This window comes from Dipodomys merriami, unplaced genomic scaffold (assembly GCF_024711535.1).
Source record: "Dipodomys merriami isolate MVZ:Mamm:240054 unplaced genomic scaffold, mDipMer1.0.p SCAF_27, whole genome shotgun sequence".
NCBI lineage: Eukaryota > Metazoa > Chordata > Mammalia > Rodentia > Heteromyidae > Dipodomys > Dipodomys merriami.
Window position 1 is genome coordinate 17,462,676 of NW_027204159.1, and position 22,553 is coordinate 17,485,228.

General features: G+C 50.1%; 1 protein-coding gene across 1 annotated transcript in view; it reads left to right on the top strand.

The window, feature by feature from the left end:
- The first annotated feature begins 1,536 nt into the window (after positions 1 to 1,536).
- Positions 1,537 to 22,553, top strand: part of Ndst1 (N-deacetylase and N-sulfotransferase 1) — a 71,036-nt gene continuing 50,019 nt past the window's right edge. The window contains exon 1 of the mRNA XM_070036405.1: positions 1,537 to 1,777. The gene's annotated coding sequence lies outside the window, so the exon portion shown is untranslated. The remainder of the gene's footprint in view (positions 1,778 to 22,553) is intronic.

Sequence of the window (22,553 nt, forward strand, 5' to 3'; positions counted from 1 at the left end):
GGCTTGTTTCACCTGCCCAAGACTCAAGTCATCTTTGAGGACTTTAGACTGCCTGCCACAGGAACCCTAATCACCAAGAATTTGATAGTGAACCAAGGCCAAATTGGTGGCTGGAGAATATACTAGAAAGTCAGTCTCATTTATGTGTGGCCTGCAGTTTTTGCAATTGCAGCTAGCATCCTTAGGCTCAGTCCTATCTGATTGTACTGCACCCAGGGGAGTCACATGGGCACAGACAGCAATCAGAAGCCTGGTCCCATCATCTCTGTGTTTTGGGCTTCAACTTTTTTCTCCATTGGAGGTGAGAATAGGGAACAGAAAGCCCTAGAATTACTCTAGGGCTTTTACTCTTTGCCATGTTGAAGGGATACAGTAGGGCTATGTTCTACTTCAAGTATCTTGCTTGCCTTCTCTGTACTCTTTTGCTTTGCTTTTACATTTCTTGAGTTTAGTTCCTACAATTAATAATCTTGAAAGCCTAGTGCCACTCTTATCTGTAATCCTAGCTTCTTGGGAGGCTGAGATCTGAGGATCTCAGTTCAAAGTCAGCTCTGGCAGGCAAGTCTTATCTCTTATCTCCAATTAAGCACTGAAAAAGCTGGACATGGAGTTGTGGCTTAAGCGGTATGTACAGCAAGAAAACTAAGGGTCAGTGCCCAGGTGCTGAGTTCAAGCCTCAATACTGGCGCTCTCTCTCTCTCTCTCTCTCTCTCTCTCTCTCTCTCTCTCTCTCTCTCTCTCTCTCTCAAGCCTGTAAAGGCCCTTAAGAATTCAATCTGTTTTCCAAATTTTTAGCCTTACCCCCGAAGCACAGAATCAGGATCTTCTGGGGAGGGGCTGGCAATCTGTCAGTAGTGAGGTTCTTAAAGGATTCACAGTCCAATACCCTCACCTCCACTTTGACCCGGTTTACAGGTTGGCTCACAGACGGCTGCGTCCTGAACTGGAGATCAGTCAGACCTCAGCACCAGCTGTCGGGGCGGATCCGCTGGCTCCATCGGCACGGAGTGCTACCACTACAACCTTGCCTAGCTTGAAGGCCCCCCCCCCCCCCCCGAGCTGGGGACAGTCTCCGGAAGACGGGCTACCTGCTCCAGGTCTGTCCGTCTGTCTGGAACTTAGGGGAGATGACATTCTAGCAAACAATGAAACCAGTAAGTGAACCGGATAATCACGCAAAAGGAAAAACCCCACGTTTTCCAATACGGGCATGCCAGGGGGGAGGTGGAGGGAGGTCCTGCCCAGGACCGGTCCCTCGGGCTGGACCTGTGGTAGGGAGGAGGCGGAGCAGGCCCCGAGGGCCGCCTCCAGCCCGGGGCGCGCGGGGGGCGCGCGTCTTTGTCTCCCTCCTCCCCCCGCCGCCTCCTCGACCCCCAACACTGTTCCCCCTCTGACCCCAAACAGCTCGTGGGTTTCCCCTGGGCTGTTTCCCGGGGGGAGGGGTGTCATCGCCTCCCAGACCCCGGCCACCCGGCCGTGGCGGGTCCCGCATCCGACACCCCGCCGGCCCCCGCCCCCGACTCTCTCCGAGACCGGGGTCAAAGGCAGCCGCGTCACGTGGTCGCCGAGCAGCACCGAATCGGCCGGGAGAGCCGAGGGAGAATCCGGGTGGAAGCCGAGAAATCCAGCCCCGAGAGCAGCGCCGGGTCCCGCCCCGGCCCCCGCCCCAGGGCGCTCGCCCCGCGCCCGCCGGCCGCCGGCCTCAGCGCGCGTCCTGGGCCGGCACCACGCGCCACCGCCGGGTCGCACGCGCCCGCCGCCGCCGCGGATCGGGGAGGTACGCGGGCCGGCGGGGTGAAGGGAGACGGCTGGGGGTGGGGAGACCCCGGCGGGCGGGTCCGCCCCTCTGCTCCGCGAGCCCGAGCGGCCTCGGGGACCCCTCCCCGCCGCGGGGCGTGGGGGGCGGCGGCGGGGCCGGGGCCGGGGGCTGGGCTCCGGCGGGGGGCGGCGGCGGCGGCGGCGCGGAGCCGGGGTGGAGCGGCGGGAGGCGGCCGCGGAGGGGTTAACCCCGGCCCGGGCCGGAGCCGGCGGCTCCCCACCCTGCCAGGGGAGGGGAGGACCCAGGCGTCCGGAGCCTCTCCCCGGCGCCGCTTGGGCCGTGGCAGGTAAGAGGCCGAGAGGACCGGGGCTGGCTTGGTCTCCCGGCGCCCGGCCGGCGGAGCCCGAGCCCGCGTGCAGGCCGCGCGGGGCCCGAGCGGCCGGCGGCGCAAGTTTGGTTCGGGCGGGCGCCGGGCGGGCGGGTGGCGTCGGCCCGGGCCCCCGCGGGCGCGCGGGGTAGGAGGACAATGGGGTGGGGGCCGCGTGGAGGCTCGGCCGGGCCGGGCGCGGCCGGGCGGGCGGCAGCTGTGGGTCACGGATAATGTCACTCACGAGGAATGCCCCTTCCCCCTCTGCGCCCGAACAGGGGAAACTTTTGTCTAGCGAGGGAGGGGGTGCGAGGCCGGTCCCGGCTCCGGGAAGAGGGAGGCAGCCCGACCGGTTTTCTCCGGGCTCCCGGCGGCCTGGTCTCGGGCTCCCCTCCTCCCTCCGGTTCTCCCGGGCCAGGACTCCCAGTGCTGCTCTTAGTGCCCCGGACCGGCGAGGGGAGGGGGCGCCGGCTAGGCGCTGGGGCTCTCCACCTGGCCCTTTAGAGCCAGGAGCCGAGCCAAGTCAGGGTTACAGACCCCCCCCCCCATTTGTTTGTCCTCCCACGGTCCCCTGGAGAGAAGGTCCTGGGGCACTATTTACTGCCCTCTGGTTAGAAGGTCAGTCAGACCTGGGTGTTTGTCACTTCCCAGCAGTGTGACCTTGAGCTGGTTCCTTATCTTACCCTAACCTTTGTTTCCTTACCTGTAAAGTGGGAAAACTAAAGTCTCTGTTAGAGAGGATGGAATGAGCCCTTGGGCCCTCCGTAAATGTTAGCATTGCTTACATTCAACAAGTATTTATTTCAGGTTTACGGTGTGCCAGGCCCTGGGCTGACTCATTGCTTTGCCTATGTTGTTTAATTCCCCACATCACTCTTAAGCCACATTTACAGAGGGAAACTGAGGCACGAAGTGGTGGAGCTGGGATCTGATTTCTCTTCCCAGCTCTAAGTCTCAACCACAGGTCTCCCATGAAGTCTCCCCATGTTAGGATCCATGGTTTAATTTGAATTCTGTGGACGCCTGCTTCCCTTCCCCATCACCCTTACGCCCACGTGAGGCTCCCTTCTACCTAGCACTTGCCTGGGTGAGGTCTTGTGCCCTGGCTCTTGTTAGTACGGACAGCTGGAGCAAGAGGGGTGGTCAGATGGAGCCTGGCCTTGGAGCTTCATGATGGTCCAAGTAGTGTTGGCCGAGTCGCCAGCAGGAATGCTCTCCCAGTGTGGGTGGTGCAGGGAGGAGCTTGTCTCTGCAACTGGGGACAGCTGGTGGCCTTGTCAACAGGCCTCTCCCCAACACCCAAGGGACAGCGGAGCCTCTCATCTACATTTAGACTAGGTGACTTTCTAATCAGCAGGGAGCTGAGGTAGGGCCCAGAAGTGGAGCCCTTAGGTAGATAGAAACCTAACCCACAAGTGCTCTTTCTTGTGTGACTTGGCTCTGGGGCCTTCACTGCTAAGCAAAAGCTGGGTTTCAAAGTTCTTCCCCCAAAGTTTTGGGGCTGGACTTTGAGTCATTATTGGAATCACAACATTCGGGTGGAAATATGTATGTTTACAGACTCTGGAGCGTTGCTCCAGTACTGGACACCTTGTTTACCCTTGGGAAGCATCCCAAGGAGGGAATTGGTAGGGTAGTTCAGACTCTTAATGGCTTTCACACCCTAGGCTGGCCCAATCTTTGGGTGGGAGGTGACATCACATGACTACTAATCAAGCTCTTATTGGAGGTCTTGAATAATTACTTTAGAAATGGAAAACAAGGGGCTTTTTTTTTTTTTTTTTGGTGGGTCTTGGGGCTTGAACTATGGCTGGGATGCTGTCCCTGGGCTTTTCTGTTCAAACTCTCGCTCTACCACTTTGAGCTGCAGAGCTACTTCCCAAATTGCTATTTAGTGAATGGCATTTTCAAACCTAGGGCTGAGGGGAATGTGATGGGTGGGGCAGATAGTGGATGGCGTTCTTGGGTGGGAAGCCTGACACACAGCCCGAAGTGTTCCAAGGCGCGTCCAGTGCAGAATGTGATATTTGCATGGTCTGTAGACTTTTCTTCAATTTGGGGAGTAGGGGCCCTCCTGGCCTGACATCACTGTCAGCTTGTAGGAACAAGAGTAGAAATTCTACTGTTTAGATGGATATTGAGAGACTCAGGGATTAAGTAAAGGGGCTGTATGGCTGAAAGAGGTCCTGACAGCTAGTCTGTCCCTGGCTAGACTCACTTTATCCTTGTGAGCAGAGCAAGATGAGAGGTCTGTGGAAGAGTGAACAGGTTAAGGAAAGGAGCCAGCAAGCAGAAGATGGCTAATGAACCTCCTTTCACATAGGGTGTGTGATTTTCAACTGAAGATATATGGTCAAGAATGAGAAATCATGGATTGGGAATGTGGCTTAGGGGTAGAGTGCTTGCCTAGCCTGCATGAAGTGTTGGGTTCGATTCCTCAATACCACATAAACAAAAAGCCGGAAGTGGCACTATGGCTCAAGTGGTAGACTGCTAGCCTTGAGCACAGACAAGCCTAGGGACAGTGCCCAGGCTCAGAGTTCAAGCCCCAGGACCCACCAAAAAAAAAGTGAAATCATATACTGGGGTTGGTCCAAGAACTAATGGAGCTGCTCTGCATTTGAGAAACTTACAAATGGGCTCAGCAGTCCAAAGCTCTCTCTCAATCCTGAGCTCTGGACCTGCTTGGTTGAGCTCTGGGCCACGTGTTTATGCTTTGGGATCAGAGCCAGTTCTGCAAGTCTCTAGAGCCTGGGCAGACGTCTACTGGATTGGAATTTAGGTTTGAGTATGGCTTGAAATATCTGGACTGTTTGGAGGACTTGGACATGCTTTACTCAAAGTGGAATGTTTGGGTTATTCGTTAAATGAGTATGGAAAATGTCTGTGCCTCGGGTGACAAAGGACATAAAATGGGGTGAGGTACTGTTGGGTTTTGGCTGAAGAGACTCCTGGTCTGGCAGGGGAGGGAAACAAGAATCCAAGTGTGATCTGCGGTCAGTGATAGCCGTGGCAGGTCAGTGTGGAAGGAAGCGCTCTGCTCTTTGGTTTCCTGGAAGTGGGGGGGATGTTTATGAGGATGCAGGCTGTGGGAGAGGGCAAATAGGTACAAGATTGTATCATGGGGAGCCTGCAGCATCCTGCTCCAGAGTTTAGGTTTTATTCTGTAGCCTACAGAGAGGACAGAGGGTTGTAAGCAGCTAGTTGAGTCGAAGCCTGTTCCTGTGCCTTGTGTCAGGCACTATGCCAGGCTCTTTACAGACACCCTATTGAAATCTCACAATACCCTGCAAAGTAGCTGCTGCTGGCAACCCCACCCCTGCCCTATTTTCAGATGGGGAAATGGAGGCTCAGAGGGGTTCAATCACTTGCAGAGCTGAAATTTGAACCCACAGCTGGATCTGTTTGTGCCCATCATATATTGCTTTCCACAGAGTCCTTTAGATAAAGATGGTGGCAAAACTGACAGTCCAGAGAAGCTGCTCACTATGATCCCGCAGAGCTGCCTGCAGTTTGGCTCACACAGAGGGACTGATGGGAGGGATGAGGATTTTGTAGCTGCCCGTGGGATCGGGGTCCTTATAGGTGACTTAAGGTTTGGAAGGATACTTAAGGCACAGCATCACTGCTTTCAAATTCTGGGAAGGTTCACTAAAGGTGTGTGTGTGTGTGTGTGTGTGTGTGTGTGTGTGTGTGTGTGTGTGTGTGTGTGTGTGTGTGTGTGTGTGTGTGTGTGTGTGTGTGTGTGTGTGTGTACATATGGTACACATGTACTTGGGTTTGAACTCAGGGCCTGGGTGCTGAGTTCACCCAAGGTTGGCCCTCTACCATTTGAACCACAGCTACACCTTTTATTTTTCTCATTTATTAGAGATACCGTCTCGTGGATTTTTCTGCCTGGGCTGGCTTCAAACCATGATCCACAGATTGTAGCCTCTTGAGTAGCTAGAATGACAGGTGTGAATCCCCAATGCCTGGCACCCTGTGGGGTTTTGGAAGGTAGAGAGATAGCATCCAAGGGGACAGCTCCAGGAAAGCTAACTTGGGAATGAGATGCCTAGGAGTAGGCCAGGGCCCTCTCGCTGTGGTATGCCCAGGGAGGAGAGGGATGACCCTCAAAGTCAAGCCTGGGTGACTGCTCTCACTTCCCCTCAGCCCCCACTGGCTTTATCTGACACACAGGGAAAAGCAAGCAGAAGGTCCAAGTGTTCTGTGAAACTTAGCCCTCTACAGCCCAGTGGGGGACTGAGGGGGGGTGGGAGAAGGTTTTTGTTATTGTGCCATTACTGATGTTTGAACTGAACACTGTCTCTTAGCTTTTTCACTCAAAGCTGGCATTCTACCAACTTAAGACACAGCTCCACTTCCAGCTTTTTGCAGGTTAATTGGAGATAAAGAGTTTCATAAGCCGGGTGCTGGTGGTTCATGCCTATGATCCTAGCTGCTCAGGAGGCTGAAATCTGAGGATCACCATTCAAAGCCAGCTTGGGCAGAAAAGTCTGTGAGACTCTTATCTCTGATAAACTACTCAGAAAAAGCTGGAAATGGTGCTGTGGCTCACGTAGTAAAGTACTTGCCTTGAGCAAAAGATTATCAGGGACAGCACCCAGGCCCTGAGTTCTAGCCCCAGGACTAGCCTCCCCTGCCCCCCCCCCCCCCCAAAAAAAAGCCTCACAAACTTTCCAGCCTAGGCTGGTTTTGAACCACAGTCCTCAAATGTCATCCACCTGAGTAGCTAGGATTATAGGTGCCTAGCAGGGAGGAGAAAAAATGGGATAAGAGTGGATAGCAAGGTTGTTTGTGGTCTCTGTAGAAGTTGGAGGAGAGTCTTGGTCTTCAGCAAGTGTTTTCTCCTGCATGGGGGGCAGTGGCAAAGCTCTGCCCATCGTAGGTCTTGGAGTTTGGACTTCAGTTTGGAAGGTCATGTCTTGGATCATGTGGCCTCCAGACTACAATCAGTTTGCCACCAATGTTCTTTTCTAGTAGAAGAGACTTTGTGTTAATATGCCATTTCACTGTTCAATATAAGTTGGGTTAATCTAAAATTTAAAATGCATGGTAAAGGAGCACTTACTTATTTGAGAGCAAGGTTTGGGAGGAGGCAGCATCTCCTGTCCCAGCCCACTGAAGTACTGCCTGCCTCTTTCTCCTCCATAGCCATGCCCAGGCCTTTCCATTTCTGCTCATAGTGAGGAGGCTGCTCTCTTGTCAATGCTTTAGTGTTCCTCTTCCATTCTCAGTTCTCCTGATCTGGCTCCGCTGCTTTCTTTCTTATATATGTAAAACTTGCTGTCTTGGCTCCTCCTGTGGCCCTTGCATTCCTGCTTTAAAAGGGAATATCTCATCTCTATGATCTGTGTGACAGAGGTAGGTGCTGCCTGCAACATATTACTAGAAGGATGAGCAGCATTGCACAGTAGAGTCTAGTGTCCTGAGTTCAAATCCTACCTTGTAACTATGAGCTGTGGGTTATTTTTATTTTTATTGTTTTGGTGCCAGTCCTGGCACCTTGAACTTCTTTTGCTCAAAGATAGTACTCTACCACTTGAGATTCATTTCTAGCTTTTTGGTAATAAATTGGAAAAAAGAGGAGTCTCATGTACTTTCCTGGCTGGGCTGGCTTTGAACCTTGATCCTCAGATCTCAGACTCCTTGAGTAGGATTACAGGCATAAGCCACTGGTGCCAGCTATGAGCTATGGTATAAGGGAAAAATACCTAACTCTGGTTATTGGCTTCCTCGCCTGCAAAACAGGAATAACAGACCTGTTTGGAAGAGAGGTTGAGTAACTCAGTGCTTGACACTAAGAATTCAGTAGGTAGAAACAGTTGAAAGGAGCTAGTTTTTATTGTTTATAGATAGGAAGCCATCTGTTTATTTAGCAATACAGAAAACCCTCAGGACCTGTGGGGAGAGGGCAGATTCTTCACTTTATGCTTGGTGGTGTGTAGAGACTCATACAGATGAATAGGCTTGGATAGATAGGGTGTTTGTATGGCTTCATCCAGGAAGCCTGGAGGGACTTTTCCTTTTCCCTTCACTCCTGTCATCTTTGTTAGAATGCTCAAATTCCAGCTGAATATGGAAATACATGCCTGTAATCCTGGCACTCAGGAGTGCCACTCACCTAGCCTGGGCTAGGTGATGAGTTCCTATGTCAAAAAAAACAGAACAAGCTAGGACATCAGTGGCTCATACCTATAGTCCTAGCTACTCAGGAGGCTGAGGATTGTGGTTTGAAGCCAGCCTGAGCTAGATAGAGTCCCTGGGACTCTTCAATTAACCGCCAAAAAGCCAGAGATGAAGGTGTGGTTCAAGTGAACAGAGTGCCATCCAATATTGAAAAAGCTAAGGGGCAGTACCCAGGCCCTGAGTTCAAGTACGGACACAAAATAAAACATAAGATAGCATAAGGAAATTCAGTAAAAACTGAAAGGTGAACTTGTTCCAAGTACATTGTACACATCTATGAAGCTATCACAATGAACGCCCTTGAATATTAATGTATACGGATTCAAACATAAAATTAAAATGAAGGATGCTCATGTTCCCCAGGCTTCGCCATCTTCCTGTTGGCCACATCATGTGATTTCTGAGAATTATACCATGAGTTGCATGGTGGCACTGTGGCTGTCCCCCGTGACCCCTCCTCTTCCCACATGGGCTATGGACTGGAGCTTGTCGAGGCCCTGCCCAGCCTCCCTCTGCCCTAGGAAGGCAGAGTAGGTGGTAGCAGGGGGATGTTACATGGGCTTGATCTTGAGATGGTGACTAGGAGATGCAAACAGAGCCAGGATTGGAAGTGAGGCTCAGAGTCTTGCAGGCTGAGGTCAGATTCCTGATCACTTCTTGCTTATGGGACTTTGGGCAAGGATTTAGCTCTTCATATGTACAAAAGGGATAATTGTCCTCAAGCCTTTAGAAAGATAATACAAGGAATATTCTTACCTGTAACAGTATTAGTTAATGTGGTTGGTACTGTTAATTTTGACTTGAGAAGCTCAGTTAATCCCATAGCAGTGAAAGATGGTTGTCACCTCCCCTTTCATCCATCGGGCAGCTAAGGCTTAGAGGGAGGGGCTGCTGAGCCTGCAGAAGTTTGGATTCAGGGATTACTGCTAGGTTTACTGATTTCCGGGGCTTCTCTGGCCAGCTCTTGTCCTATCCTGAGAGACACAGGAAGGTAGATTCAATGTGGGGAATGTTCCAGGAGAATCTGGCTTCATCAGTATAAGGAAGGAATAACAACAAAAATATCACAGCAGGCTGAGATGGCAGGACATGTGTCTGGAGTGAGCAAGCTCTCTATTTTCCTGGAAGTGGGAACAGAATCCTAGAGCTCATGTGATTAGCATGTGGTTCTGGTCTCGTTCAGACCTGAGGCTCCACAAGGGAGGGCTTGGATTGTCAGTGTTTCCACGCTGGCAAGGGTTGGCTTGTCTGGACAGGTCCCCAGGTGGCGGTAGATGGTTGGTTAGCATCATTGCTTAGCAGTAGATCTCCAGTTTGCACCACCAGCTCTGCTTATACATAGCTAGCTACCTGTCCAGGCAGAGGCTGGGTGAGACGTGAATGTTATCATAGCAGGCCTTTTACTCATCCTGCTCTCTCTGCCTGCATGCTCTCCTTCCTCACACCTGCGCAGCTCCTTGCTCATGCTTTTTAATTTTTGTGCTGGTGCTGGGGCTTGAACACAGGGCCTGGGTGCTGTCCCTTAGTTTTTTCACTCAAAGCTAGAGCTCTACCAATTGAGCCATAGCTCCATGTCCATTTTTTTTCTGACTTTGAACTGTGATCTTCAGATCTCAGCCTCCTGAGTAGCTAGGATTACAAATGTGAGCCACGGGCCCACCTGCTTGTGCCTTTGTAGGAGTAGAAGCATTGTCTCCTCACAGGAACCCTCCTCATACTTGACTTACAGGGTAAGCCAGTGGGTCTCCAAGTTAGCTTGTACATCAGCAGCATCAGCATCACTTGGGAACTTGTTAAAAGTGCAAATCACTAAGCCAGGCACCAGTGGCTTACACTTGTCATCATAGCCCTTCCCCTGACCTACTGAGCCAGATGCTCTCAGGGGGAGGGTCCTGTAGCCTGTTTTAAGACACTCTCCAAGTGATTCTAATGCATGAGATCTACTGGATTAGGTCATAAAAAACATTTGTGCCTTTTGTATGGGCTCTCCTGTTTTATCATTATCAGACCCGCAGTGACTGGGGCGGGGGACCCAGAGAAACCTCGTTTCTATCTGTCCTATCTGTAAGGAGCCATAACCTTGGAATCACTGCCTACTCCTGGGAAACAGTCTTGTAACACAGTGGTGGTGTACAGCTAAATACCATGATGATAGGGACAGTGAGAGGAAGACAGGAATGGGGAGCTGGGAGAGTTAGGGGGTGCTTGTGGGTGATAATATTGGACACCAGGAATAAACCAGCTATGTTCTGGGACTGGGGTCAGGACAGGGGTTGGGCAGAGTGTGGGTCCTCCTTAGAGACTGGTGCAGTGTGTGTGTGTGTGTGTGTGTGTGTGTGATTGTGTGATTGCAGTGCCAGATATGGGCGAAGAGGGCTGAAGGGCCTTAGTTGTCAGCAGTTCAGTAGGTTTAAGCATCTCAGTAGTTTTAATGGTGATCGTAATTGCTGCTCATATGTATTGACGGCTTATCAGTACTTGTTAGGCACTTTCACACCACCTCTTCTCGAGGAATCCCGTAACAATTCTGTAAACCACATGGGGCTAGAGATAGGGATTGTATAAAATCCCGTAGAGGTGCTTGGAAGCATGATGTCATTGGAAGAAGGCTGGTCAGGGTACCACAGCTGAGAATGACTTGTTGAAGATATCCCCACAAACATTTTCTATCAAATGGGTCAACTGGACTTAGGGGAAGGGCTGATGGGATTGTGTTGGGGTGATGAGGGCTCCAGCTCCCACACTGGGACGTCCGTTACAGGCATTTTTTTTTTTTTAATGTCGGTTGTGGTGCTTGAGTTCCGGGTCTGGGCATCGTCCCTTAGCTCTTCAGCTCAAGGCTAGCACTCTACCACTTGAGCCACAGCACCACTTCCAGTTTTCTGGTGGTTTATTGGAGATAGGAATCTCACTGTCTTTCTTGCCCTGGCTGGCTTTGAACCTGCATCCTCAGATCTCAGCCTCCTGAGTAGCTAGGATTACAGGTGTGAGCCACTGATGCCCAACTATTACAGGCATTCTTTTTTTGTTGTTGTTGTTGGTCATGGGGCCTGAACTTTGGGCCTAGATGCTGTCCCTCAGCTCTTCAGCTCAAGGCTAGTGCTCTATCACGTGAGCCACAGTGCCACTTCGGCTTTTTCTGCTTATGTGGTGCTGAGGAATCGAACCCAGGGCCTCATGCATGCAAGGCAAGCACTCTACCACTGAGCCACCTTCCCAACCCCTTACAGGCATTCTTCTTACTCTTTGTTTTGTAGAGAGGCTTATTGCTCAGTGTTGAGCTCAGTTCCATGCTGGCATGAGATATACTACCAGGGAGATAGAGTGGGTGTTCTTTGGTTCTGGCAGGAGCAGCGGAAAGACCGGAGTCCATTCAGTGGATAACTACCAAGTGGACATCCATGTCCCTAAGGTACTTCCAGGCTTCCCTGACAGTGGAGGAGCTCTTCTTCTCACAGTTGGGGGACTGACGCCCAGACAGGAGCAGGGACTCACCCTGGCTGCACAGGGTATCTTAACTACTGTTGGGAACAGAACACAGAATTGTCTCTATGCCATCTAAGAAATGGTTTGTTACCAAACAACTGTTCCCTTTCCACTTTGGCACACTGGGTACCTGTAGCCCTCGCGGTGGCATAGAAGGATACTGGGAGCAAAATTGGGAGTGCCCTGGGAGAAGGTTGCCAAGAAGGGGTGTGGGAGCTTCCACGGGGTAGAACATCAAGAAGGCCAACCCCCAGACGGAAACCAAATGTATTTTCTAGATCCTGAGAGGATATTTGGAACAATGGAAGTGGGAAGGGGGAAGTTGTACTATAAAAAGGGCTTCTTGATATCCTTAAAAAAAAAGTAAAGTCTGCAGATTTGACTTTTGTTTCTCTCAAGGATGTTTATGTAACTCCCTGAAAGCAGGATCCCAGGGCACTGGGGGTTGTCAGGCTGTGTTGTTTATGGACTCAGCACTTTGGACAGGACTTTATCTGAGAGTGTCCCCATCTTACAGTTGGTGATAGGGAGGCTGGGAAGTGGGCTGCATGATATCATATAGTGAGGGCTTGGAGGCTAGAACCCTGGTTTTCTTGGCCTTGGAAGGTGTTTTCTGACTTTTTACTCACAGGGCTCCACTGCTGGAGAGTGGGCAGGGATTGTAGAAGGACCTGTTGGAAATACTTGTTGCTGTAGAGATTGCATAAAAAGCCTGGTCTGGTCTGCAGCCAGGATGGGCCTGATAGTGCTTCTGTGTTTCTGAATACCTTGTTTCTGAGTTGCCTTCACTGGGCCACATTTTCCCTAATCCAGCCCAGTGGTGGAAAAAAGGGTAGATGGAGTGCCTGGTAATGCCACCCCCATCCAGATGCTAGACCCAGCTGTGCACCGTCTGCCCAGCAGCTGGGAGCTATGAGTCACACCCAGTGGGTACAAAGGCACAGGCCATGTGTTGTGATTCATTCTGCTCTCCCAGTCCTGCAGGGATGACTAGGCCCTGCACCCTGACTGTGCCCACATCTGTGGATGGAGAGCTCCCTGTCTGCAGATATGAGGGGGTCCAGAGGGCCTGGGCATGCTTTCTCCCTCACTGAGCTTTGTCTCTATAGAGTACTCTGTAATTGGATCCCTGCCCCCTGCTACCAATGTGCAAATGGGGTGTTGTGTTAGCTCCTGATATCAGGTGCAGTATTTTGTAGGCATTTCTGAACAGTGTGTGTGTGTGTGTGTGTGTGTGTGTGTATGTGTCCCTGAGATGTTGTGTTCAATGCTGTGTGTGTGTGTGTGTGTGTATGTGTATCCCTGAGATGTTGTGTTCAAGGCTAGTGTTCTACCACTTGAACCATAGCTCCACTTGAAACTTTTTTGGTATTTAATTGAGATAAGCCTATCATGGACTTTTCTGCCTGGGCTGGCTTTTAACCATGATTCTCAGATCTTAGTCTCCTAGTCTCCTGAGTAGCTAGCATTATACTAGTGCCTGGCTTGAACAATCTTTTTCTGAAGAGGGAATCCTATCAGTTTTGCTAGGACCATAAAGATTGGGCAAGCAGGCAGGGCCACATGTACCACAGGCTTAGGAGAACGTGTGTGGCCTTGTGGGGCAGGAGAGAAAGCATCCCAGGGCCCTGTAGTGCTGTGGTTCAGAGTGTGGGCTGTTGTCAGGTTTTAAAACCAGCCCCTCCACTTAGGAGCTATGTGACCTAGCACAGGTTACTTCTTGCTTCAGTTTCCCTATGTATAAAACAAGAATAAGGATATTTAAGTAAGACAGTGCAGGTAAAGGGCTTCTCCTAGTGCCTGGGACAAAGTCATCACTCAGTAGGACTTTGTCCTGCTGCTAATTTATGATGATCCTCAAGGGCCTTACCTTGGGTCTTGGTCTTCTCTCAGTTTATATTGGTTTTTTAGCAAGCTGCAGGGTAAAATTGGAGAGCAGAGTGGGCAGACAGGGAAGGGGAGTCCTCTCTCCATTCTGGGACTCCTTGCCCAGGCCCTCCCTGGCTTTGTCCTGAGGCAGGGTTACATAACAGCCAGCCCTGGCCAGACAGGACAAGATTTTCAACCTCATTTTGTCCCTCTATTGTCTATTTCTCTCCCTTCCCCCACAGAGCTGCTGTTAGCTGGCTTCCTCAAGCTGCAGGTCTGAAATCGGACCCCTGCTATTCTGCCACCTATTGATTTAGTCTGGAGATTTGCTGGGCTCACAGCCCCTCCTCCGATCACCTGGGAACTGAGCTGATAGCTGAAGCTTTGGTGCTTGCTTTCAGGTAGTGACAAGCACCCTGCTTTGCAGAGGAAAGGCAGGCTGCCTAGGTGGCTTGGGCCCCTGGTGCGGACTGCTGGTGCTTCCAGGGCACCCACACCCTCCTCTTCAGTCGTGCTGTCTAGCACCAGTGTCTCCTTCCTCTGGCAGCCTCTCCTGGTACTTCACATGGTGGAAATGGGCTTCTGCTGAACGCCATTCTGTGTTCTCTGTACCTTTTAAGAAAACAGAGGTCACAAACTAGCAGGTCATATCCCCCCCATGAGCAGCTTTTGTTTGGTCCACGCCAAATATTGAACTGGTTGCCAACAGATTTTGCATAAAAATCCAGACTTCTGGCTTTACTACAAAGCCAGAAGATTGAAAAACTTTGAGCCTACATTCTCCAGTGGCCAATGCTAGAGATGAGGCATGCACTCCACTTTTTCCAGTCCCCAGCCAGCCACTGGATTTACTTACATACCTTTCTGGTCCCCTGAGGTATGTGTTTGCAATCTCGTTCTTAAGGCACAGACTTTCTCTCCTACCTATAGTGCATTTAGATCACTGCCTATTCCTTGTTTTTTTTGTTTTTTTGTTTTTTTTGGTTGATCATGGGGCTTGAACCCTGGGCCTAGGTGCTGTCCCTCAGTTCTGCAGCTCAAGGCTAGCGCTCTACCACTTGAGCCCACAGCACCACTTCCAGTTTTTCTGGTGTTTTTTTGGAGATTAGAGTCTCATGGACTTTCTTGCCTGGGCTGGCTTTGAACTGCTATCCTCAGATCTCACGTCTCTTGAGTAGCTAGGATTATAGGTATAAACTACCAGTGCTTGACAGCTTCAGCTTTTTTTTTGGGGGGGGGTCCGGTCATGGGGCCTGAACTCTGGGTCTGGGCACTGTCCCTCAGTTCTTCAGCTCAAGGCTAGCGCTCTACCACTTGAGCCACAGCACCACTTCCGGCTTTTTTCTTTTTGTTTATGTGGTGCTGAGGAATCGAACCCAGGGCCTCAGGCATGCAAGGCAAGCGCTGTACCACTGAGCCACCTTCCCAGCCCAAGCTTCAGCTTTTTTTTTACTCCTGTCATTCTACCACTTGTGCCACTCCTCCAGACCAGCAAGCTCCCCTTCCCCGCCCCCCCTTTTTTCCTGGTTAATTGGAGACAGTCTCTCTTTTACTTCTCTGCTTGAACTGGCTTCGACTGTGATCCACAGATCTCAGCCTCTTGAGTATAGGATTATAGGCGTGAGTTACTAGTTCTGTCTCTTGAAGCATTGTGTTTAGTTAGGCTTAGGATTGTGTATGCAGCAGGAGCATAATAAATGCTTCTTGTAGAAGGAAGGCATTGGCAGTGTGTTCCTGCCAGCTGTGAAGGTTCCATTTGGTAGAGGCCACTGGATCAGCCTGCCCTGTGGCTTGTGGTCCTCTTCCCATATAATCTCCTGCCGACTAGCCAAAGACCCAGGCTCTTCCTAAGCTACCCCACTGTACCCCAGCCCAGGGGAGCCTTCCCCTGAAGCCTATAGCTGGCCTGGTCACAGGGACTTGGGAGAGCTTGGGAAGGAGCAAGCTGGGCTCAGCAGTTCTCAGAGGTACCTTGTGCTACTTGTGAATCCTGGGGCAGGGAAGCAGGGAGCAGATGAGCAGACATTAGTAAATTACTTTTACTCACCAGCTTCTTGTCCAGCTGTCTGTCCACTTGAGGTTTATGGACTCTTTAAAAACTAGCGTACATTCGTTGTAGAAGGGGGTTTTTCATTGTGACATTTCCACACATGTAGGTAATGTATTTCCATCAGTAGCTCCATCCCCTCCCTGCTTCCTAATACAATTTAAAGAAGTTTCATTGTTCTGTTTTTATACTTGCTCACAATGAATTCCCACTATATCCTTCCTCTTTCACCTCATTAGCCCAATTCTCTCTCATTAACATCCCTCCCAACAGAATCTGTTTCTTTTTCCTTCCTCAACCCTTGATTAATGAACAGTTTTCATTGTATGTGTGGTGTGGCTTAAACTCTGGGCCTGGGCGCTGTCCCTCAGCTCTTCAGCTCAAGGCTAGTATTCTACCACTTGAGCCACAGCACCACTTCTGGCTTTTTCTGCTTCTGTGGTGCTGAGGAATTGAACCCAGGGCCTCATGCATGCGAGGCTAGCCCTCTACCACTGAGCCACCTTCCCAGCCCACACTTGTGTTTTTTTGAATACAAGAATCTCACAGAGGGCCTCATAGGTGCCTGGCGATTTGTTGTGTTTTTTTTTTTTTTTTTGAGCTTGACTTGTTTTACTTAATTATTTGATATCTTCTAATTTCACCCATTTTCCTGAAAATGACATGATTTCATTTTTCTTTATAACAGTGTAATATTCTATTGCATGTGTATGAATGCACATGTACACATGAATGTGTACACATGCATGGTGTCTTCTTTATCTGTTGTTGGGCACCTTGGCTGATTCCAACCATTTAAATATTCTGAACAGAGCTACAATAACAAATACTCAGGTATCTTTCTTGGAGATTGATTTACTCTCCTTTGGAAATAGGCCCAGTAGTGGTTATTTTTAGTTTTCTGAGGAACCTCCATACTGATTGTCATAGTAGTTGCACTCATTTGCTTTTCCACCAACATTGTATGATCTCCCCACTTTCCTCCCGGCCCCTCCAATCTGTTGGACTCAGTTGAAATCTTAACTGTGTCTCCAGATGAGTTCAAATGTTTCCTCCTGGGAAGGATCTAGGTGCGAGATGAAAAATCTAGGAAGTTTGCAAAAACTGCATACAGTGATCCATCTTTTCACCTATCGCACATTCCAGAGCCCCTGTGATAGGTGAAAACCCACCAAATAGCAGCGTTATGTCCCTCACTGTATCACGGTTTACTTATTGTTGCTTTGTGGATTTTCACCCATGATAGGTGAGGGATCACTATGTTTTTTGTTTTTGTTTTGTTTTTTGTCTGTCATGGGGCTTGTACTAGGGCTTAGGCGCTGTCCCTTAGCTCTTCAGCTTAAGGTAGCATTCTACCACTTAAGACACAGCACCACTTCCAGTTAATGGTGGTTAATTAGAGATAAGTGTCTCAGGGACTTTTCAACCCAGGCTGGCTTTGAACTGTGATCCTCAGATCTCAGCCTTCTGAGTAGCTAGGATTACAGGCGTGAGCGCCCAGCTTTACATTAATTTTTTTTTTTTTTTTGTCAGTCATGGGGCTTGAACTCTGGGCCTGGGCGCTGTCCCTCAGCTCTTCAGCTCAAGGCTAGTGCTCTACCACTTGAGCTATAGCACCACTTCCGGTTTTCTGGTGGTTTATTTGAGATAGGAGTCTCACGGTCTCTCCTGCCCGGGCTGGCTTTGAACCGCGATCCTCAGATCTCAGCCTCCTGAGTAGCTAGGATTACAGGCGTGAGCCACCAGCGCCCGGCTACATTAATTTTTTTTTTAAACCCACAATAAAGTAAAGCCGCAGTAAGTGAACCACAATCTAGTGAGGGACAACTTTGTAGTTTTTACCCTGCTCCCCTGGTTTCTTTTGTTCATACTAAAGCCAGACTCCAGAGGTTTAGGACCATATCTTAGTTCATGGAGCCCTGGGATGGTAGGGTGAACTCCTGGTTGACTTCGGGGATCTTTCTCTCTCTGGGAGTCACATTTGCTCTCTGCATCAGCTTGCTGAGTTCTTATAGCTGTGGCCAAGCATGGCTCATGACTCACCCTTCGGCTAACACAGGACATCAAGCATATCACATCAGGCATCTCATTTCAGGGTGGGTGAGGAGTCCTGGTCCAACTCAGCTAGGCCCAGAAGACTTGCCCATTACCGTAGGTACCAGCCCAGGAGAGGAGTACCTGGGCCCAGAGGAGGCTGGCTGGAAGCCTGGGCTATAGAAAGCAAGTGCTGTATCTGTGGAGTCAGCCTTCCACAGGAGGACCTGGCCTGGGTGGGGGTGGGGGGTAGTGACCTTGTCCTCTGCTGTGGTCTTCCACTGTATGGTTCTGTAGCATACAGGCCGACATTTCAAATGTAAGCCTGCCAAGTGCAAGCCTGAACAAGCCATTTATATTGGGTAAACTGAGATACTCACCAATGTTATGCACGAGTATGTGGAAAACTGGACCAGAACCCAAGTCCAGTTCCTGTACAGGGTTACTGGCAGATCACCCAAGGGGCAATCGTCTGGTAGTGTGGGAGGACATGGAAGCGGAACCTGCCAGGGCCAAGCCACCCTGGAGGCATGGAACTAGTTGGGTGTGTGACCTCTCAAGCACCCTCTCTCCCCCTTCTTTGTTTTTCCCTGAACTTTATCCTAGAGGCCAGCAGTCCCTGTGCCCACTTCCGCCTGGCACTGGCTTCATGCTGTTTCTTCTGAGCACAAAGCTTTCTTCTGACCATCCTCCTGCTGACAACAGGAAGAGGGCAGGCGTGGCCCTGGCTTCCTTCCTTTGCTTCCTCTTGCTGGAGGCCTGGGGCAGCACTGGAGGACCACGAAGAGGAGCAACGGCCCCCTCCATGCTCCTTCTGGGGACCTGAGTGTCAGGAACCAGACAGATGTAGACATTAGACAGGGGCAGATGTGTAGTCAGCTCCATTCCTGTCCATTAACTTAAGCCATGAGCTCAGCAATTGTCCTGGGACAGTACTGATTGGTCTGGACTTGGTCATGTGAAACCTTGGAATTATAGTTGGCATGGGAATAATATCAGTCCCCAGGGGCCTGACTCCCAGGAGGTCATGGAGACCAAAGGTAGGTTTGAAAGAGGGAAATAAGAGTGCCTCATTCCTCATCAACACATTAAAAAAAAATTAAACATTTACTTTGTCCCAGACCATTTTTTCCTAGGATCCATGACATAGTGGTGAACAGAGTAGACCAAGTCCCTGTGTTGGACTAAGGGCTTAACTGCTAGATGTGGGATGGAATCAGTAAGCCAGCGAACAAATATTTGGGTGGGGGATAGCTAGTGTGATTTGAGAGCCTGGCTCTGCCCTGTCAGGTGGGTATCTCTGGGAAGGGGATTGCAGACTATGGAAGGGAGGCAGGGAAAAGCTGCAGGTCTTGGCTGCAGGATGGAACAGCCATGCCAGGGCTGTGAAGCAGGGAGGCTCAGGCATGCAGGGAGCAGCAAAGTGGCTGTGGGATGGAGCCCATGCTCTAGGGCTCCTTGCCCATTAGAAAGACTTTTTTGAGCCTGGGTGAAGGGGAAGCTGCTTAGCCTGCGGCTGAGGACTGGCCTGCCTTTTCCTCCACAGGGAGAAGAGACTGGAAAAAGAGGAATGCAGGATGACCTGCTGGGAGGTGGCTGCCATTACTAGAGTAGTGAGGACCCAGTGGTGAAAGGAGCACCAGAGGCAGGTTGAGCTGATGGGATTAGATGCAAGGAGTGAGAAGAAGTGAGTGTTGGCTGCCAGGTATCTGGAGGAACTGGAAGGACAGCCTTGTCACTTAAAGACAGGGAAGGCTATTGACAAGCTGGTTTGGAGAGAGAGAGAAATAGAGCTTTGGAGTCAGCTGTGTTAGGGAGGAGCACAGTCTGGTGGAGATAGATCCTGGACCCTGTGTGCCTCTGTGGCTATTGGGGTGTGAGGGGTGCTCTGTGGGACCCCTAGCTCTAAGCGTCTGCTATGGGAGAACTCCATGATCTTTCCTCTCTGCAAACCTCTTCCTGCATTTCCTTCCTCCTGGGCAGAGGGGGCTCATTGGTATGGTGGAGATCCAAGCCTTTCTGTCTTATATGCCGCCTGGTGTAGTTGCTCCTGTGGGAAGGGGAGGCTGGAAGCCTCAGGCTTTCTCCTGGTTCTACTACCAACAGAGCTCTCCATCTTAATTTACTCTCCTTTGCATAGCAGAGCTGGCCCCAGAGTTCTGAGGAGGTAGAAGAATATAGTGTTTTGAATCTAGGCTTGGTTAGGCATGGTGGCTTACTCTATAATCCCAGCTATTTAGGTGATCAGGAAGATTGAAGTTTGAGAACCAGCTTGCACAAAAAGTAAGATCTCATCTCAACTAGTTGAAAGCTGAGGACAGTGGCATGCACCTGCCAGCCCAGTTATGCCAGAAGCATTGATAGGAGGATTGAAGTCCAGGTTGGCCTGCCCATAAATCCAGAGACCCTATTCAAAAAATAATCGGCTAGAGATGTGATTCAAGTGATAGACCATCTGCCTGACAAGCATAAGGCCCTCACTTCAAACCCCAGTACTCCAAGAAAAAAACGAAAAATAAATCTGGAGTCAGGCAGGTATAAATGTCTGCTCCATTAGGCTAGTGACAAAATCTCACTGAGCCTCAACATTCTCATCTGTGAAAATGGGCCATTCACAATGCCTGTTTCACAGGTTACTTTGAGAGTTAAATGAGAAATGTAAGAAACCATGTATCACAGGTCCCTGCAGAGCTGGGCACTGCTCACACCTCTAATCCTAGCCATTAAGGGGGCTAGGATCTGGGGATTGCAGTTCAAAGCTAGCCCAGTCAGGAAAGTCCAGGAGATTCTTATCTCCAGTTAAACCACCAGAAAAGTGGAAGTGGAACTGTGGCTCAAGTGGTAGAGTGCTAGCCTTGAGCAAAAGAGCTCAGGATCCAGCCTGAGTTCAAGCCCCACAACCAACAACAATAACAAAAAAAAAGCCCCTGGCACATGACATCCAGTTAACGGAGAGCATTAGTTAGTAACAATGGCTTTTGTGGCCCATTAGGTTAGGGAGCTTTGCTTAGTGGGTGGTGGGAACCATGGGAAGTTTTTGCGCATGAGCATGGTTGTAAGTGGTTTAATGGAAAGCTATGAGGACGGAACTTAGGGCTGGTCATCTTCTCAAGTCTCTGTTCCTATCCACCTTCTTATCCTATCCACCTTCCTATCCTATCCTTCCAGCTTCCGTCCCCAAGGGTCCTCGGTGACTTGGCATGGCAGCCTCTAGAAACCCTTGTCTCTCCATCCCGGTGTTTAGCTTTATGGAAGTAGGAGTGAGACACATTGAGGAGACTTATGCAGCATATAGGGTTCATGGTGATGCGTGCCTTTAGTCCCAGCACTTAGGAGGCTGAGGAGGAAGATAAGAGACGGAGGAGGAGGATTGCTTGAGCTCAGAATTTTGAGGCCAGTCTGAACAAAATTCTCACTTAAAAATTTTTTTTTATTAAGTAGTTGTACAAAAGAGGATACAATTCCCCTAAATCAGGTTATGGGTATAATGCATCTTGATCAATGTCACCCTTCCATTGTTATCTCTTAAAAAAAAAATTGAGAATGGAGTTGTGGCTCAGATGGTAGCATGCTAGCCTTAAGCAAAAAAGCCCAGGTACAGCACCAAGGCCATGACTTCAAGCCCCAGGACCAGCACACACACACACAAAATTAAAAATAAATAAATAGATATATTTAAAAAAAAGTGTTAGGCACTGGTGGCTCACCCCTGTAATCCTAGTTATTCAACATACTGAGATCTGAGGATCATAGTTCGAAGCCAGCCCAAGCAGGAAAGTCTGTGAGACTCTTATCTCCAATTACAGAAAAAGCCAGAAGTGGAGCTGTGGCTCAATTGGTAGTCTTGTCTTGAGCAAAAGGAACTCAGGGACAGAACCTAGGCCCAGAGTTCAAGCTCTAGGACCTGCCCCCAAACAAAAAACAAAACAAAAAAGATCCCCAGCCAAACAAAGAAAACCCTCCCCCCAAAAAACAAAACAAAAATAACAAAAAAACACATAGCATTCTGGGCAGGACTAGTGTGGCATGTCATTCCACTGGGCACTTGGACGCGACTTAGCTGTGGTCTGGGCCCAGACTGGGTGATGCTGTCTCCAGTGGAGCCTTGGGGAGGGCCACATCTGAATGAATGGAATGTGGCCCTCTCAGGACTCATACTTCACTGGTGCCTGGCCCAGCCAAGCCCTTTGCTTCTGTAAGTCTTTCTATAGCAGTTGAGTTATGCCAGGGCAGCCAAGGACATTTTAGGTCTCTGGGGCTTTGGGCAGGGCATTACTAGGTATTGTTCACCTAGGATCTAAGTGCCTTTAGAGATAGTGGGGGGCTCTGGAAATATTCCAGGGACTTTCCCCAATAGCTGGTCTAGAGAGAGCAATGCACTTGACTAAGGTCTCATGGCATCCTCCTTATATATGTCACCTCCTTCTGTTCTTGTGTCCCTTGCCTGGACGCCTGGCCTCCTTCCCAGACGACGTTTATACAGCCTCCCTCTTGTAGGCTCCTCATGAGCTTGTTTATCCTTCTATTATTGTAATCTTGCCGTGCCCTACCAGGCACACATACTACATGATGTGTCTGGCCTCCTGTCTTCTCCAGCCATTGCTTGTGGTGGAGCCTCCCAGACAGCCATCAGCACAGAGGTGTAGATCTTAGGCTTAGGAGCCATTTTGCCTGGGTTTGAATGCCAACCCTGACCCTTCTAAACCTGGGTATGATGGTCCACCTTCCTGAAAGCAGTGCTTACTTAGGCTGGGGTGGGGGGCTTAACCAAGTATGATACTTAACCGAGTGCTGGTGCT